The following is an 18,101-nucleotide window of genomic DNA, read 5'->3' as shown; positions in this document are numbered from 1 at the left end:
TGCACCTTATACCGGACTGCCAGCTGGGACCCGGACCACAGAGAAAATGCCGATGTAACAGACTGATTACACCTTCACCGCCAGGACAGTATTAACTCTATACCACCCATATTAACCATAGGAACTTGAAAAAATAGACAGGCTTTACAGTAATTCTTAACATCTTTTTGTTCTGTCGCTGGATTTGTTTTGAACATCTAGACATATTCCCACTGATATCCGGTCATTAATGGCCACAGATAAAATTATGAGGATTGCTTCTCCCAGCATATATCAGCATTTAAGCCAGTAACTTAACACCTGTGAGAATGTGTATAAGAGTTTGTTTATTTGGATACTACTGCTGCCTTTAGAACGGTAATCTTCCTATTTTCAGCTAGCTCTCATCCACGGATTGTGGTGCAGCGTCCTTGCTCTGTTCTATGATATCAAGGCGCTGCAACCGCTCTAACGTGGAAAGCAGCACAGCTACTAATCTTTTTTCCGGCCAGTAATACCCGAAGCGCTGCTGTTTTCATATTTGCCGTCCGCTGCACCGGTCCTAGTGACCAGAGTACATGACGAAAAGAGATCTCAGCGGCTGGACTGGGTTTGCGGTCATAAAAACTTTTCATTCTAGCTGGGTTTGCTGCTACTTTTTAGCCCAACACATATTGTTCAGTGACCTATGGTCAAATGTTAGGCTCACTTAACATAATTCATTATTTTCTCTAACAATATTAGTATACCGATAAAGTATACCTGAAAATAAATTTGGGAAAGTACTTTGCTAATAGCCTGTGTGGAGAACGGCTTTTTTGATAAATGCATTTCTATGTGAGAATGTGCACGGCACTGGTTTAACATTGAACCACTCCCTATCATCTCCCTGCAATTACCTGAAAATTAAACAGGCAGGAATTGTACTCAATTTCGGTTAACACTCATCCCTGGATTGCGGTGCAGTGTCCTGCAATGTCCTAGGATATCGAGACATTCCATCCGCTCTAACAGGGAAAGCAGTACGGCCACTTATCCTCTTTCTGGTCAGAAATTTCAAGGTCGCTGCCCTCTCATCCACCGGCCGCTGAGCTAACAAAAACCTTGAGCTCATGACGGTGAGACAGTAGAAGCAATGTACCATGGCATACTGATCATCTTTTTTACTCTTTCCTTTTTTCTCTCTATACCAACTATTTATGTCGGGCTACTAATGAGTGCATAAGATACCATATAAATATGATGGGCATTCTGCATCTCTCAACACTGTGTATATACCATTTGGGCAAATTTTGAATTTTTATAATTATACATGTGTTTGAGAATATAGGAGCTGACGTTCGGTAAATCAATACCTATTCATGATATGGTTGTTTAAACAGTGAGAGATCATAATTGGTTATAAAAAAATCTGAATAAAAATAATTAAAACAAGCTCCTCGGTGAGCAATCAGTGTTCTCTGAACCAATAAGCTCCATAGTGAGCAATCAGTGTTCTTTGAACTCCTTGTGATAGACAAGAGATCCCAAGGTGTATATGAATAAACCTGTGTGTGTGTTTATATATTTTTCCTTTTCAAATTCCTATTAATTTTAAAGATACAATTAAAGGTTATATTTTAATGATACCTAAGGGTATATCTGGCCCTATTTATATTTCAAAGAGTGCCCCCAAGATAGTCTTCTTTTCTCTTTCTAGATTATTTGGATACTAGTCAGCATTACTACCCTGCATACCATATGTTGAGAGGATACTTATTTTGTATTTCTACTAATGGTTAAATTTGAACACCTTCCTGGTAGTGTGCATATTTAAGGAGTAGCATTGTGGATAGACACAATTGTGATACTACTCGTATTACATTGTTACTGTTTTTCAGCTTTCTGGAATACATGGTTATTATTGCTATTCTGATATTATTCCAGCTGCGGTTTCAAGACATATTAACATCATAGAAAAGATGTTAGGAGTTGCTAAATTAATAATAAGTGATAACACAATGTAGATCAAAAGAATATATCAATCACTTATCACTTTCATATTTAACATTATCTTATAGTAGAGGACTCATTTCCATTCTCCTCTTACCTTTATTTTCCGGACTCTCACCAGCGATCCAGTGGTATACGGTGGGTTGGACACTCCCCTTACACTTACCACTGCCTAACACTGGCAGTAGATCCACTTATACTTTTTTCAATTCTTTTCTAAATTCTATACAAACCTATTTTTCATATCTAATTCTGTGTGAACTTTCATCAGTGATCCAGGAGTAAGAACACTTTATTTGTCCTACTATCATACCACACTGTTAACGCCTGAATCTGTCCGATCTTGGAAGCTTAGCAGTGTTGGGCTGGATCAGTACTTGGATGGGAGACCTCCTAGGAAAACTGAGTGTAGTAGGGATTTGGATCCGGTAAATCACTCTGTGCCGAACACTGACAGATGATTCACCACTCACACTTTCAGTAATCTTTCCCTATTTCTCTGCTTTCCTCATTAGCTAATCAGCATATTATGCCTGTGGGTATATAATGCGGACTTCTTTGAAACTCTGCATCCAATTGAATTTTGTATCAGCTGTTCCCCATATATAACCTCTGGCATATCCGTGTGTTCCTCAAACATTGACCTATATGGTCTTTATTTACATATCTGATCCATATAATAAGAAATCATTTTGAGGGTCCTTCTTTTATGCATGTTAAATGTTTGTTGGTCTAATAGTTTGTCTGAGACACTTCCAATGTTCAGATTTTAACTAAATTATTATTAAAATATCATGTATTAATTCACATATATTTTCAGGCATTTTTTTGATAATCAAGACTGCACCCACAAAGAGTCTCTTCTTACTTTACTTCTCAGTTCGTCTAACTATTACTGACTCAGGGTGCACCACCAGAACTACTATTGGGAATTTCTTTTCCCCACATTAAATGAATTCTGGTTTCTTCTTTATATTTATTTCTCATTACAACTGTCATATGAACAGCGCGGTATATTCCAGCTTTTCCATGTCAGAGGAAGAATTATCACTGCCAAAAAATTCTTTAAGGCGTGTATTTCTTGCCAATTCATGGTTTTTCATATACCATGTAAACTCCTCAAAGCGCACCGATGGCACAAAGGAGAGTCCTTTAGCCAAAAGGCTTGACTCGCCTGCTGAAAGTTCATAAGATAAAAGGTTAAAAATTTAGGGGGTATTTCAGACTTGATTGTAGCAGCAAATTTGTTAGCAGTTGGGTAAAACCATGTGCACTGTGTGTGGGGGGGGGTTGATATAACATTTACAGAGAGAGTAGATTTGGGTGGGTTATTTTGTTTTCGTGCAGGGTAAATACTGGCTGCTTTATTTTTACACTGTAATTTAGATTTCAATTTGAACAAACCCCACCCAAATCTAACTCTCTCTGCACGTTATATCTGTCCCCCCTGCAGTGCACATGGTTTTGCCCAACTGCCAACATATTTGCTGCTGCGATCAACTCTGAATTACCCCCTAAGTCTTTCTTGAGAGTAGAGGGTGACCCACTCTTCCTCTTCCTCTTTGATTGTTGCCTACCTCTGTGTGTATCGCCTTTTCCTCCTGTAATTATTCCTCATTCGGCTGCCCTGGTATGAGCTCCTAAAGGGCCAGATGCTGTATTAAGTTTCTCCGTCTCGCTATTAGAGCTGGCGTTCTCAAATGATTGAGTATCAAGCCAGGTGGTTTAACGATAATTTTGATGTCTATTTCTCCTAAAGAACAGTTGTTTGCGATCTGAAGACGCCCCTCCTAGCCATCTATACACTGTGTGTTTTTCATAGTCGGCTTCAACCTTGATTAACTTCTCTTTTTTGTATTGTAATAAATCCATTTTGTATGTTGCTAATTGCTGCTTAAGACGATCAAGCCAATCTGTGCTTTGATCTTAGGTCAATACCGATAGGTTAGCTGTCTCAAACACAGTGATCTTATCCTTAATTACTTGTAGCTCTTTAGTGGACTGTTCAATCACTAAAACAATGAGATCAAATTAACAACAATTTAAAATCCCCACCCATCTTTTGCAGAATTGGGGGTCAAAATGGCCGATCGTAGGGCAGTTCTTAACTCTAAATCCTCTTGGGATTTTTTTCGATTTGTAATAATCGCTTAAAGACAGACCATGTAAATAAAAGTCAATTTCCTTTTTCTTCAACCTTAATAGGTCTCTGTAGATTAGATCAGGAGCTATGGATTCAGCTTTATCATTAATACTGTGTCTACAACCTTACCCTCCTCAAATCGCTCCCAGTATGTCCCCTGGTGCTCTCAGCCGCCCCCCGGCAGCCGGCACTTCTGGCTGTGGCACCCCTGTCGTGCCAGAAGTGACGTCACTGGTCCGGCTCCAGGAACCATGGTAACACACTGAAAATGAACACAGTGTGAAAAACCTCATATTAATATCTCAGTTACTTCATTACAATTCAGTGCAACAATATATATAAGCAAGGTTTTATATGCTGTTTTAGATCTTGAGTAAGCTGCACTTTGAGTATATGTGCACATCACAACTACTCTCGTAGGTGATGTATAAAAAACAGTTAATTCAATCAAATTAAGAAATTGTGAAGCTCTAATAGTATATGTCTAAAATTATTTTTTGCAAATATACAATGAAATATAAAAAAACCTCTAAAATATCTTACCAAAAGTACTGCTCCAGTCATACATAATTTTAGTAAATATTGCCACCTAGTTGTCAAAAGTTATATAAATTGTAGAAACTGGATATTCAACAGTAATATAGCTATAGCAGAGGACAATAACCAAACTGAGTAAAATAATTGGTTAGTAACTCATACCAAGACTAGTACATAATTGTAACTCTAGCAAAAACCTCAGAATTTAGAGAAAATGGGACAAACTTAAGGATTCATTAAGACCTTTGGGAGCCACACAATCTAAATGAAAGATCCATTGAGATTCCAACTGTAAAAGTTGTTTACCACGATCGTCTCTGCATCATGAAGGAGGTAAATGATCAATTGCCTTATATTTAAGACTAGAAAGATTATGTTTAAATAGTGCTAAGTGATGAGCCACCAGTTGTTCATTAGAACCTGTTAAAAGGGCTCCTCTGATAGATGATTTATGTTGTGTGAGTCAAACCTTTAATTGGTATTCAGTTTTTCCCACATAGTACAAGCTGCATGGACATACAATCACATGTACCACAAACCGGCTTGTGCAAGTTAGTGGCCATTTAATGCTAAAACGTTTTCCTGTATGAGGATGGGGAATGGAATCTCCTAATAGCATAAAAGAATAGGTTGTGCACCAAAGACATTTAAAACAGCCATTTTTGCAGCTGAGAAAGTGCTGGGGTGCAGGTAGTTCATTAAAACCTGTCACATCAGTTTTAACAATGAGATCTTTGAGATTCCTACCTCACAAGTAGCTAGGCATAAGTCTAGTTTTGTGGAAACATTTTAACTCTGGGTCAGACCTAACCATTTGCCACAGATTTTTTGATTGTTTCAAAGTGTGTGAACTCTGTGTATTGTATTCATTGACCCATGATACTGTCTCCAATTTCTTACTAGATGTTGCTTTGGGTCATTTTTGTTGATGTACCCTCAAAGCTTTGTTGTGGGCTTTCGTAAGTTCTGGTAAAGAATAGCCCCTCTCCATGAATTTTGCTACCATTTTGTCTAATTGTATTAATGTGGTACCGTGATCATTATTGCTTCTGCAGACTCACAAAAATTGTGAGTAAGGAGGCCCCCATATAGTTGTTTTGGGATGAAAACTTTCGGCATGCAAAATGGTGTTGTGATCAGTTGGTTTTGCATACAGAGAAGTGTGAATCTGTCCATTAATAATTTGAATAAAAATATCTTAAAAAAACATCTCATTCAGGTTACTTGTGATCGTAAATTTAATGGGACTATTGGATGAATTCTGTATCTCAATGATAGACACAAGTTTTGATAACTCATGTTTCCAGAAGATCAGCAGATCATCTATATGCTGATAATAAATAAATAAATAGTGCATCTTCAATGGACTGATCCTCAAAAAATATGCTCTTCTCTGTTTCCCACATATAGCAGTTAGCGAGTGATGGAGCTACCAAAGACCCCATTGCACAACCCATTAATTGTTTAAAAAATTTACCAGGAGAGTTAAAAACAATTCAATGTCAGGTCCTTCATAAAGTGCTTTCCCAGTAATTATCCTTCGTACAGCCTCTACTCCTGCTCTATGTGGGATACAAGTATATAAACTGGTGACATCCAAGGTCACCAGTGTCACATTCTCTGGAATGGATTTTAAATGTGCTAATTTACCCAATAAAGTGGTTAAGTCTTTAAAGTGCGTGAAAGTATTCTGTACACATGGCTGTAAGAAGGCATCTAAATAGATCGACACTGGCTCACACAGAGGGCCCCGGGCCAAAATAATCGGTCTCCCTGGTGGTCTCTGTGTGTCCTTGTGGATCTTGGCAGTGTATAAAAAAATCGGAATAATTGGAAATGCAGTGGATCATTTATCAACTACTACCTGGGTCAACAGTCCCTGATCGACAACTTGTTTCAATATCAGATCCAACTCTTGTTTAAACATTGGAGTGGGATCTTGCTCCAATTTACAGTATGTATTAGTGTCACTCAATAATATATTACATTCCTGGATATACATCACTGTATCCTGTGTGACAATGGAGCCACCATTGTCCGCTGCTCGGATGATGATGTCTTTCCGGGTTTGTAGATTCTTACGGGCACTATTCTCTTCCCGTGAGAAGTTGTATCTGACTGGTTTATCCATTACATTCAAGCTGTCCTCCAGAAGCTGGTGAAACGTCTTAAGGGTATCTTTAGATGATTATACAGTATATATTATATTTTAATCATGCCACCATGCCACCCGATTGTCTCCCCAGACAGGAATTTTAAGCTATTTGGAATGTCCAATCCCTGGGACTCTTTGCGATTATGTGGGGCCGCTGGCCAATGCCAGTGCCACTCATGTGATCACATGACAATTTACACCAATCTGGAAGCGCTATTGTTGTCATTACAACACATACCGGCTACTTAAATTGCCAGGACTTCACTCCCGCTGATCACCCCGGACTCTGCATAAATACAGTTACATCAGCTGGTTAATTAGAATTTATGTTAAAGTAAAAATTAGTTACATAGATTCCTATATAGAATAAAAACAAAATCTATTCCAAGCAGGGGATGTTTCTTATTGCCAGTATGTCCTGTTGTCTACTTTAGTAGTACACTTATACATGTTCCCGGGTTGTGCAATCTCTGTTTTTAGCATGCAATATAGGCATGTGTCAATTACAATATTGTCTTTATTACTATACTTATCTTATTCGAGTTATATTAATGAGGTAAAAGACAAAAGGGAAAAATAATGATAATAATGAGTATCCAATACTGGATTCATCATGAGATGATCCTCTGCTAGGGAATATTCTGAATATTTGGGTGATGTTAAAGTGTGTAGGAAGCAAGTGTGAAAATAATTCTATATTTCTTAATAAAATAAAGTAGTAGGTGATGCAAGTGAGAGTGATTGTGACAATATGAAAGAGGGATATAATGACCCACATAGGAACAGTAATAAATTAATATTGTTTAAGGATGCATATGAATAAAAATGTCACAGAGTCGGACACCTGTCCATTTCCAATTCATATATATTGCACATTTCTGACTCTGTGACACAGCTGGATTGTTGGACAGGTGAGAGATTACCATTATATGTGGAACTGTTTTGACTTGTTTTGCCCCTTTTTTTGAGTAAAGATAGTACTTTGACTTCATAATTTTTTTGTCTGGAGAGTGCTATAATTTCCACGGCTAGTGGAAAACTCTGCAATATATATATATATATATATATATATATATATATATATATATACACACACACACACACACACACACACACGGCCAGTTCGAGCCCCTGTGGCACCCCGGGTGAAAATAGGGGTGTGGCTTCATAAAGGGGTGTGGTCAATGTGCCCCCAGTAGTATTGCCCCTGTTTGTGACCCCAGTAGTATTGCCCCCATTTGTGGCCCCAGTAGTATTTCCCCCGTTTGTGCCGGGGGCAATACTAAAAAGATTAATACTTACCATCCTCGCTCCTGATGCACAACCGCTGCTGCCCTCTCTGGCCGCTGGTGCCGCTCCTCTGATCTATGGGAAAGACATCATGACGTCTCTCCCATAGAACCACATAGACACTAGAGGTCAATCATGACCCCTAGTGTCTAAGTGCTGCTCCCACAATGCAGTGTGGTGCGCGATGACTTCATCATGCACCGCACAGCAGCACCGGCACTGGGGGGGGGGGGGCACCATCAGTAGTGGATCTTGCCATGGTGGCAAAAGAGTATTTCTCTAAACAACTGAGCTTGTCCATGTCTAATAAAATATAATATATAAGGGGTCTAACCGTGTTAACAAAATCACAAAGCAGTATATATGTGTGGAGTAGGGGCACAAAATTATTAAATATCTTTAAGTTATAGGGTACACAATCCTTAAAGATAAATATGGGAAGGAGTGGGGAGGGGCATTTATTGGTTGGTAATACCCTTCTCTGTGCTTCGTTTTGGTCACTTGAGTGTCGCCTTCACACATGTTTTTATATATTATACTTATTATATATTTTATTGGTATGTTTAATGTATTTTCATCTTTCACACTTCATCCAGTTGCTCATATAGGCCCTCATTCAGATGTGGTTGGAGGTGCTGCGTCCATTGCAAAGTTCCAATTATTGGTACTTTGTATCCATCATCACAGGACCCATTCACACATGTGGAGAACAAGTCCTGCACATGCGCAGATTGTCATCAGACTGTCAGTAATTGACAGTCTGAAGCCATTTGAAGACAGGGAGGGGCCAGTGACAGACTCCGTTTGGAGAAACGAAGGCATGTCACCACCATTGCAGGGGAGGGCCGAGGCCAGGATCTCTATCAGAGGACAAAAATTTCCTGGCCTCTAGGTAGCTTCTGTCATGGCCGGCTGTGCGACCCTTTGGGTCACACAGCCAGCCGATGGTGCCGGGGAAGATCCGCCTGCCTCACGGCCATTATTTCTGTCCGGTCTACACTATACAGGGGAGTGCAGGTTGGGACAGGCACGGCAGCGGCAAATATTGGGGAAAAACATAGACACCCCAGGAGCAGCAGCGAGCAGAGAGGTGACCTGGAGCGATTCCCACTTGCATTCTGGTTGTATTCTTTTGCTGAGCATGAGGCTCTACCTGCACTTTCCCATAACTACATGCCCAGTTAGGGGTCACCCTTATGAGCTGCTGCCCTGAGTGTCACTCTGGGGATGAATGAATCCTATAATCCCCTCTGTGCCAGAGTGTGAGCTTTCCAGTGCTCGGAGTTAGCAGCTCTTAAAATATATAATATAATATTATATATATTTATACACTGTATATATAAATATATATATATATATATATATATATACTGTATATATATATATATATAATATATAGGTTTTCTGTGTATACCTTGTACTTGTCCTATATTGTCTCAAACTCTTGTTTTGCTCATTTGTTTATGTACTCTGTAATGGGCACTGTGGATCCCTTGTGGTGCCATATACATAAAAGATATATATAATTATTATTATTATTATTATCTTTTTTTTTAAACCACCCTCTGGTTTAAAAGGGGTAGGCCAAGTTGGGTGCAGGAGCCCCAAAGATGCTGCTGTACCTGGGCCCCTATATTTCTGTTGTCGGCCCTGAGCACCATTAGAACCAGGTCTATAAGTGATAGTGAAGTTGAAACTGGCAAAGAACAAAGCCCACCTTGCCTGTTTTTAATTTAGCCTCTTAGCGGATTCAATATGATAGATTATTGTGGTCAGTAAATATCAATATGGAATATTTTGCCCCCTCCAGCCAGTGCCTCCAGTCTTCTAGAGCCAACGTTATTGCCAGAAGTTCTCGATTTCCAACATCATAATTAACTTCTGTAGAGGAAAATATTCATGAGACGAAAACACATGAATGCAAATTGTTGTCCTTAGAATCCCTCTGGGAGAGGATTGCCCCAGCACCAACCTCAGAGGCATCCACTTCGACAACGAACCGCAAATCCGGATCAGGATGGTGAAGAACTGGCGGAGTTCCAATTCTTTCGTTAAGGCTCCAAAAGCCTAGATGGTTTGAGACGATTAGTGAGTGACATTACCACCTTTCTTCGTCAACTCAACATTAGATGCCACAATTGAAGAGAGAGACTGAATGAATCTTTGAAGGCCATTAAACGTTTCTAAGGATTTGCAAATAATTATCAATGTAGTAGGATGGACCCAGTCCAAAACAGCCTGTAGTTTACTGGGGTCCATGGAGAATCTCTTGGGGTGATGACGTAGCCTAAGAAAGAGACCTTCTCCACTTCAAACTCACATTTCTTTAGTTTTGCGTAGAGCTGATGCTGTTAATCTTTTGAAGAACCCAGTTGACTTGATGTCGATGCTCTTCCAGTGTCTGGGAATAAATCAAAATATCATCTAAATATACGACTACAAGTCCCACAAGAAAGTTCCCAGAGGACCTCATTAATAAAATCTTGAAAGACAGCAGGAGCATTGGACAAACCCAAACGGCATGACTAAATATATGTAGTGCCCGGAAAGTGTGAAATATGGATCAGGAGTAGAGAAGAGTGGAAGATGTCATTTAAGATTATAAACTTCCCGTAAATCAATGTTAGAGAAGATAATGACTGTGCAAAGTTGATCAAATGGAACAGAAATTAAAGGTAGTGAGTATGAATTCTTGACAATGACCTTGTTGAGGCCCCTGTTGTATATACAAATCTGGAAGCGAGCCATCTTTTTTTGGCAAGAAGAAGAACCCCACTCCTATGGGAGACTTGGACATACAAATAAAACCTTTTTTTTAAAGTTCTCTTGAATGTAATCCTTCATTGCCTTGGTCTCTGAAATGGCTAACATATATAATCTCCCATTGAGGAGTTTGATACCCGGTAAAAGTATAATGGCACAATCATATGGGCGATGTGGAGGAAGAGAATCAGACTTCATATCATGCCTATTTGGTTGTATTCTATAAAAGGGAGATGGCAGTTTCTCTGGAAGAGCCTGTAAGACCCGCACTGGCATCAACAAACACTTAGCGGGACATTCTTTTCTCCACCAAACTACTTTGCCAGTCTTCCACTTGAGGACAGGATTGTGGTCTCTTAGCCAGGGCAGGCTAAGAACAATAGGAGCCATAGGAGAATGAACCAGGAGAAAGCTTCAGAATGTGAAGCGCCTATGGCCAAGTGTGATAAAATATCACTTTGCACTAAAATTTATGAAGTTACAGTATGTCCCTTTGGTATGTAGAGCAGTCCAAATGATTTTCAATGAAATGCTGTACTTCCACCTTGTGTTGGGAGTTATCCTGAAGTCTTTTTTGTTCTCTACAGCATATGGAAAAAATAAATAGCAAACACCAATGTGTAGTATGTTCTAAGTCATAAGGAAGGAAAAGGGAAAGCGGGGTTCCTTATATCCAGTGGTCTCCCAAAGGAAGTTATGCATACCCCACTCATGTGTGTTTTAGATGGTTATGTGCATATAAAGGTATCTTTAGGGTGCCTTTTCCTTTCCGCAAACATGATGGACAATCTGATCACTTATATACCAGGTAAATAAAAAAAGATGACATACTTATATATAGCATACCCCAAACTCACAGAATATGCATCAATCAAACACGCACAAAGGTATCTTTCAGTTTGTTTAACTCCATATGTTGCATACCTCAACTCACAGTTAGTAGAGCAGTGTTGTTCCTATCAAGTTATCTTAGTAGGAATTCCCAAAACATGTGACCAGAAACTTAACTATGGAGCAAAAGGATGGAACTTCAGTCCACGATTCACTGTAAAAAAGTTAAAATTTATTGGTTATACATGGATACCAACAGGATCACATAAAAACAAAACAATGGCACGCACAAGCACATAAAGTTCATACAAATCTTTTACAAGGTAACATTTTCTGTTGTTTGGTCACAACAAAGTTAATCCAATATGTTAAAACTGGACTGATAAATAAAACAAATCACTAGAAGCTACTCACACTCCTGATGTCAACGCGTTTCGGTCTGGTGACCTTTATCAAGACATACCTGGTATGTGAGGAGCTTGATATTTATGTGGCTCTTCACCAATCATTGAGTTGCACAAATTAACCAAACATTAGATGGCAGGAAATTATGTCATTCACTTATAGAAGAAAAGCGGTTAATTACAACAGAAAGGATCCTATAACTTTTCACAGATACATCACATACCGATTATAATATAAATCCAAATACCAGCACAAAGAAAAGAATGCAATTGGCAACATAAATAAAATTACATTCAGACTCTGACTGTAAGTTGTCACTATCCGGTTTTGTGGGTATTGTAGTCCAGCCTGTCCACATTGCACCGGAAGTCGTCATAGCTGGAAACTTGATAAACAAAAGCTGCAGTATTGATTGCAGCTCCCGGAAATATCCGCAACAAGATTCAAGGAGATGTAGTTCTTCTGTCTGTATGATATGATGTAACAGACGATCCGGACAAGCCGTTATTCCATTGGTTGCTGCTGCCGATGCCAGAAGTAATCCTAAGGCATTGTGGATAGTCTAGTTTTTTATTTTGTACCAAGTCCATATCACTGAAATGGAAGTATTATTAGGATCCGTTACACAAAAAAATACATTGCTCAAAATTACTTTACATAATTTTTTTTATTTTCCCCACCATTTATCGATTATTATTATTATATACATTTCTAAATTAATATATTGATTAGGCTAAAATTGGGAAATATTACACATTTTTCTAAAAAATAATAATCCTCATTTCAGATATTTATATGAACCATTTCAGCTCAAAATCACAGTTCAGTCCAGAAGGACCTAAAATGTTGTAATTATATATATACTGCATCTCTGTTCTAGCTAATTGGGATGATATGTCACTATTTCTCTGGTTTTCCTTTAAATGTTTGATTCCATAAAAACCTTTTATGGCCGTGACTGAACAGTTGTGTTTAATTTTAAAGTATTAGGAGAAGAAGTGGCTGTCAAGCCCCTTTCTTATATTTCTAACATGCTCTCCAATTCTTAACTTAAGTGATCGTAACGTACATCCAATATAAACTAGATCCCATACACATTAATGGCATAGACCACGTTTTTTGTATCGCAAGTTATAAAGTCTTTGATTGGCACTAGTTTACTGTTGATAGTAATATTCTCAAATTTTATTTTTGCCTTCGCTTTTCACATTTCTACATCCAAGGCAATTCCCACATCTAAAAACCTTTTGAAAGAACCCTTGGTATAGTTGATGCCCCTGAAAGGGCACTTGAAACTAATTTAGTTTTCACATTTGGGGCTTTACAATAGGTGTGTACTGTTCTCTCAGGAACAAGAGTCCCAAGCACAGGATTTCTCTTTAAAAGTCCCCAGTGTTTGTTTAAAACCCGTTCAATACTGAATTTAATGACCAACACAAATTAAATGAATGACCATTCATATTTTGTCTCCTTATTTTTCTTTTTGTTGTTACTCAGTAGGTCTTTCCGCACTACATTGGTCACTTCCTCCTTGGCCTTGTTGATCTTATCCTTGTTATATCCACAAGCCACAATTTTTTTTGTCATTTCATCTGCCTGAATTTTAAACATTTTAATCAGTGCAGTTTCTTTTAAGCCTTTTTAGTTGGCCTATCGGAATGGAATTTAACCAATTTTCATGGTGACAGTTATTGGCCATAATATGAACCAGAGTCAGTTGGTTTTAGAAACAGTTTTAGTGTATACTCAGGATGGGAAGATCAATACTGTTGTGTCTAAAAAAAATTGATGGTATGTTTATCAATGAAAAATGTGAGGTGGATATTTCTGTCAATTGATATAATTACTAGGTAATTGACCTGGCGCTGATTATGAGCTGTTGTACTACAGCAGTCAAATTAAAACAAGGATAGCTAGTCCCCAAAGACAATATGTACAAGAACAAATTAGCGCTAAAGAGCTGAATGTTTACAAATTGGTATATAAATGTATTCACAAATTATCAGTCGTTGCAACTGGTCACGTGATCTGGAATCGGCTTTATAGATTGTTAAATTCATTCTAAATTATCTGAATGTGCAAAATACACCTTTCTTGGTTGAACATAAGAGCGATTTCTATCACTGAATTAGAGAGCTGAATGTTACTAGGTTTTTTAAAGTTATGTACACGGTTGATTTTGTATTACCTGTGATTCATGGGCTATCAGCACTGCTATAAAAAGGGCATCTGGACACTGGACAGTATCACCTTGATAAAGCTGTGGCAGACAGTGAAACGCGTTGGTGGAGGAGCTGGGCACTTGCACTTTTACATCTATTGGAAGGATAAAGCCAAGAAGTCAGATAAAGGAAATCTCAATTGCGGTTTGGACATATATAAAGGGACCTGAAACTTCCTAAAGGACCAGCTGGCATTCAAAATCAAGCTGGGATAAGGCCTACAAATCCAATTCATCCTGCTAAATTTTTCCTGGACTGTGGCGGTGCAAATTAGATGAACTTGATGCAAAAATACCAGCTATATTTAACAAGGTTTTTTTCACATATATCTCTCTCTAAAATATTTTTTTATTATATGCAGTGCTGTGTTATGCCCTTACTATAATCATTTTTAATAATGTTTTTTAAGGTTGCAATGACTGATAATTTGTGAATAAATTTATATACCAATTGTATCCATTCAGCTCTTTAGCGGTAATTTGTTCTTGTACATATTTCTGTCAATGGAGTTTAGAAGTTAACAGAATTAATTTAAAGAACTCTCTGCTCCACCCAAATAAAAAAAAATATATCATTAATATAACGAACATAAGATTCGTGATTCCATGTCACAAGTACACAGCTACATTCCAGGTTCAAGATTTACATTCTCCAAGTTATTGAGTATATCCATGGAGTCCTTGATGTATAAAGGTAATTCAAAAATGATTTTTTTTCAAGCTCTGTGTTTTGATGGGATGAACTTCTTCCTTGGAGGCTCTGTGTTGCTGAGGTTGAGACTCAGAACGCACTCAGCAGGTCTTGATGCCTATATGAGTCCCTCCTTCTCACTTTTTGCGCGCAGCTTCCTCTTGGCCAATCCCCATCCTCCAGGGCTTCCCGCTCTCAGGAAGGATGGCCAGACTGCCCTGGGTCCCAGAGTCCGACTCCCAGGGGGGAATTAACCCTGTCAGCATCAATTACTCCCAGTCTCTTCAGGCAGCACTGGCTACCCTTATGGATATAATAGCATACCAGCAAGGGTATCCCATACATGGGTACCACATATAGAAGGTTGATGCCTTTGGATGTGTTACCGTAAGATATTAAAATTATCTTTGTAATTATTCCTCTTCTACGGTATTACTGATTAAGTTTTCGTATTGTTTCAGAAAATTGGCTGTTGGATTGAAGATTGATCTCTAGTATGTTGTGGTATCAGAGTTGTTTATAAGCTTCTTTCAAATATAGATCTTTGCTGCATAGCACAATATTCCCCCCTTTATCAGAGGGTTTATTATTGTGTCTTCCCACCTTTCCATTCCCGTTATTGCTTTTCTTTTCTCCCTGCTACAGTTATTCTCTTTGTTTAGATTTTTATTTTTAAAGCTATCATCCAGTTCTTTTGATACCAATTCCACAAATATTTGCACATGAGGACAAATATGGGGATTTGGAAAAAAAGTTGATTTCTTGCATAAGGTGAATCACATCATCTTTTCTTTGTGTATTTAGGGACCCAAATTTTCATCTGTTAATTCCTCCAGCATTTGGATTCCTATTAAATTCATTTTGTATCGTATTATTTTCTCTGTCATTATCTTTATTCTCGTGAAAAAAAATTAATAAGTAATTTTCTTGCAAAAAGATGAAAGGTCCTATTGAACAACAAACCTATTTCTTTAGTTGGTGAGAAACTGATCTCAACCTTTTTGAGAGTATTTTCAATTCTATTGGATTCACGATTATGTCAGATTAATTATTTGCAATTCATCTGAGATTACATTCTCCTGAAGGGACATCTCATCCTCTATGGAAATCATTCCCAGTCTCTTTTTTCCCTTTTTTTCATGTTTCTTTCCTCCCGGCTTGTCTTCTTGTGTCCAACGGCCTACGGCCTCCCTCTTGTGTATGGGAACCTTGTCCTAAAAAATTAGCATTCTGCCATTTATGTGAGAGTATTTAGTGTGGTCCTTCACCTTCCAAAGATTCGAGACCAGATGAACTGTAGTTCATAGAACTTTCAGGATCCTTCCTTCATGGTTTGATGTTCCATCTATTCACTGTGTTTTGTACATAGTCATTTTTGTCCCTAATAAATGTATTCTTTTTTTTCTTTCCATAAGGTCATTCTCAAATCCGTCCAGATCACTTTTATGTTTTTCATATGTCCTCTGAAAATCTTCTTTTTCAGAAGATTTATGTTTCTCACCCAATTTGTCAATTTCATTGGATTATTGTTTTAGACGTTTGGTGTCATGTTTAATTAGAATACTATAAGATTTCTAGAACATTCTTTTCTGAGATCTTTTTCTAGACTGAACGGTGGGAAAAGTTTGGATCTCAGCCCACGTGGTGTCATATTAAATTTAATGTAATTTTTCAAATGTGATTTTATTCCAATAGGCTTTTGTCTTGTTTATATAAAGATTCTTAAGTACTACAAGATCTTCCATCCAATGGTTAGATTTACCCAGAGTGTTCACTTCTCTAAATAGTGTACCCTGTTTTGCATTCCATCTGTCATGTCTGTTTCCTAAATCCTTGCTTAGTTTAGTGACCTACATGGCCAGCCTTAGCCTAAGTTTGTCAATACCTTAATAGTTTGATTATATATTTATTTATTTTTTTATATATTTTTTTTTCTCATATGGTATTTCATTTTTATGGATTTTCTCATGCTGGGACAGAAAGGAGTTGTTTAGGTCAACCCAACATTTGCTACGGAATCAGAAATGGAAGAGAATCCCGCACTAGAGATACTGTACGATATCGTTAAATGCATTTAATGTGAAAGAGTGTATTGTTTAGGGGAGATTACCAATATTTTTCAAAAATTCAAAGGGTCTAAGAGATCCTTAAACACACAATTAAATTGGGTGCTACCCACTGATTCAGATATATAATTATTGACAAACAACAAGAGAACAGAAATCTGTTCTGGATTGGGTGCACTTCCCTAAATAGCAAAAAGGCTATGTATGACAATACATCGCAGCCAAACCATGTGCATTTCATGTGTTTTCTTTGGGTTATAAGGTAAGAGGCGTTTATTGTTCACTTTGGTTTTCCTGATGACAAACTTATATGGATTGAAACGTTAAAAAAATGCTATAACTGCGTCTGTGCTTTTTTAAATTGAAATGTGGTTTGAGGGCCGAACGCTTGTCTACTTACATTAACCTATTATGAGGTCACCAAACCGAAGTATCACTAGTGCCGGGCATGAGGCATATATATATATATATATGTTCAAATAGGGATAAAGTCTCTGCGCCTTCAGTGCTTGGGTGTAGACACTTCCATCTGTGTATAACCAGAAAATGATATATATATATGCGTACCGGAAATATGATCAAATAGTGCCTGTAGTGGTATCTTTAATAGGTCATCTCCCCTTGTCTTCTTACTCCATGTATAAACGCCCTCAGCGGGGTGTTAAAACACAATTTACATAGGCAGAAGGAGAAGATGTGTCAGTAAGAATGCTCTTACTATTTATAAAGTGACTTGTGCCGTATTTGTGCAAAATAATGTATTTTATATATGAAGTGCTCTGTGCCTATAGTGTTTCTATAAACCACTATATTTCTTGTGATTTCTAATATAGATAATCAAAATCACACCTCAGTGATTAAAAAGAATAATAAAATAAAAAAAGAAGATAATGACTCACTCCTTTTTGTAAATGCTGCTCATATGAGGCGATCAATGACCTAATCTGGTACCTCTATAGAGAAAGTTTTTTTCTCATGAAAAAAACACAGAAGGAAAAAAAAAAAGGGGAAGCTAATAGTGTGATATA

General features: G+C 37.8%; 1 pseudogene; it reads left to right on the top strand.

Moving 5' to 3' along the window:
- The first annotated feature begins 2,270 nt into the window (after positions 1–2,270).
- LOC134896919 (5S ribosomal RNA) lies at positions 2,271–2,389 on the top strand (annotated as a pseudogene).
- The last annotated feature ends 15,712 nt before the right edge of the window (positions 2,390–18,101 follow it).

The sequence above is a fragment of the Pseudophryne corroboree genome, chromosome 3 (assembly GCF_028390025.1).
Source record: "Pseudophryne corroboree isolate aPseCor3 chromosome 3, aPseCor3.hap2, whole genome shotgun sequence".
In the NCBI taxonomy this organism is placed as follows: Eukaryota; Metazoa; Chordata; class Amphibia; order Anura; family Myobatrachidae; genus Pseudophryne; species Pseudophryne corroboree.
The sequence above is the reverse complement of the archived record's forward strand: the minus strand, read 5'-3'. Positions and strand labels throughout refer to the sequence as shown.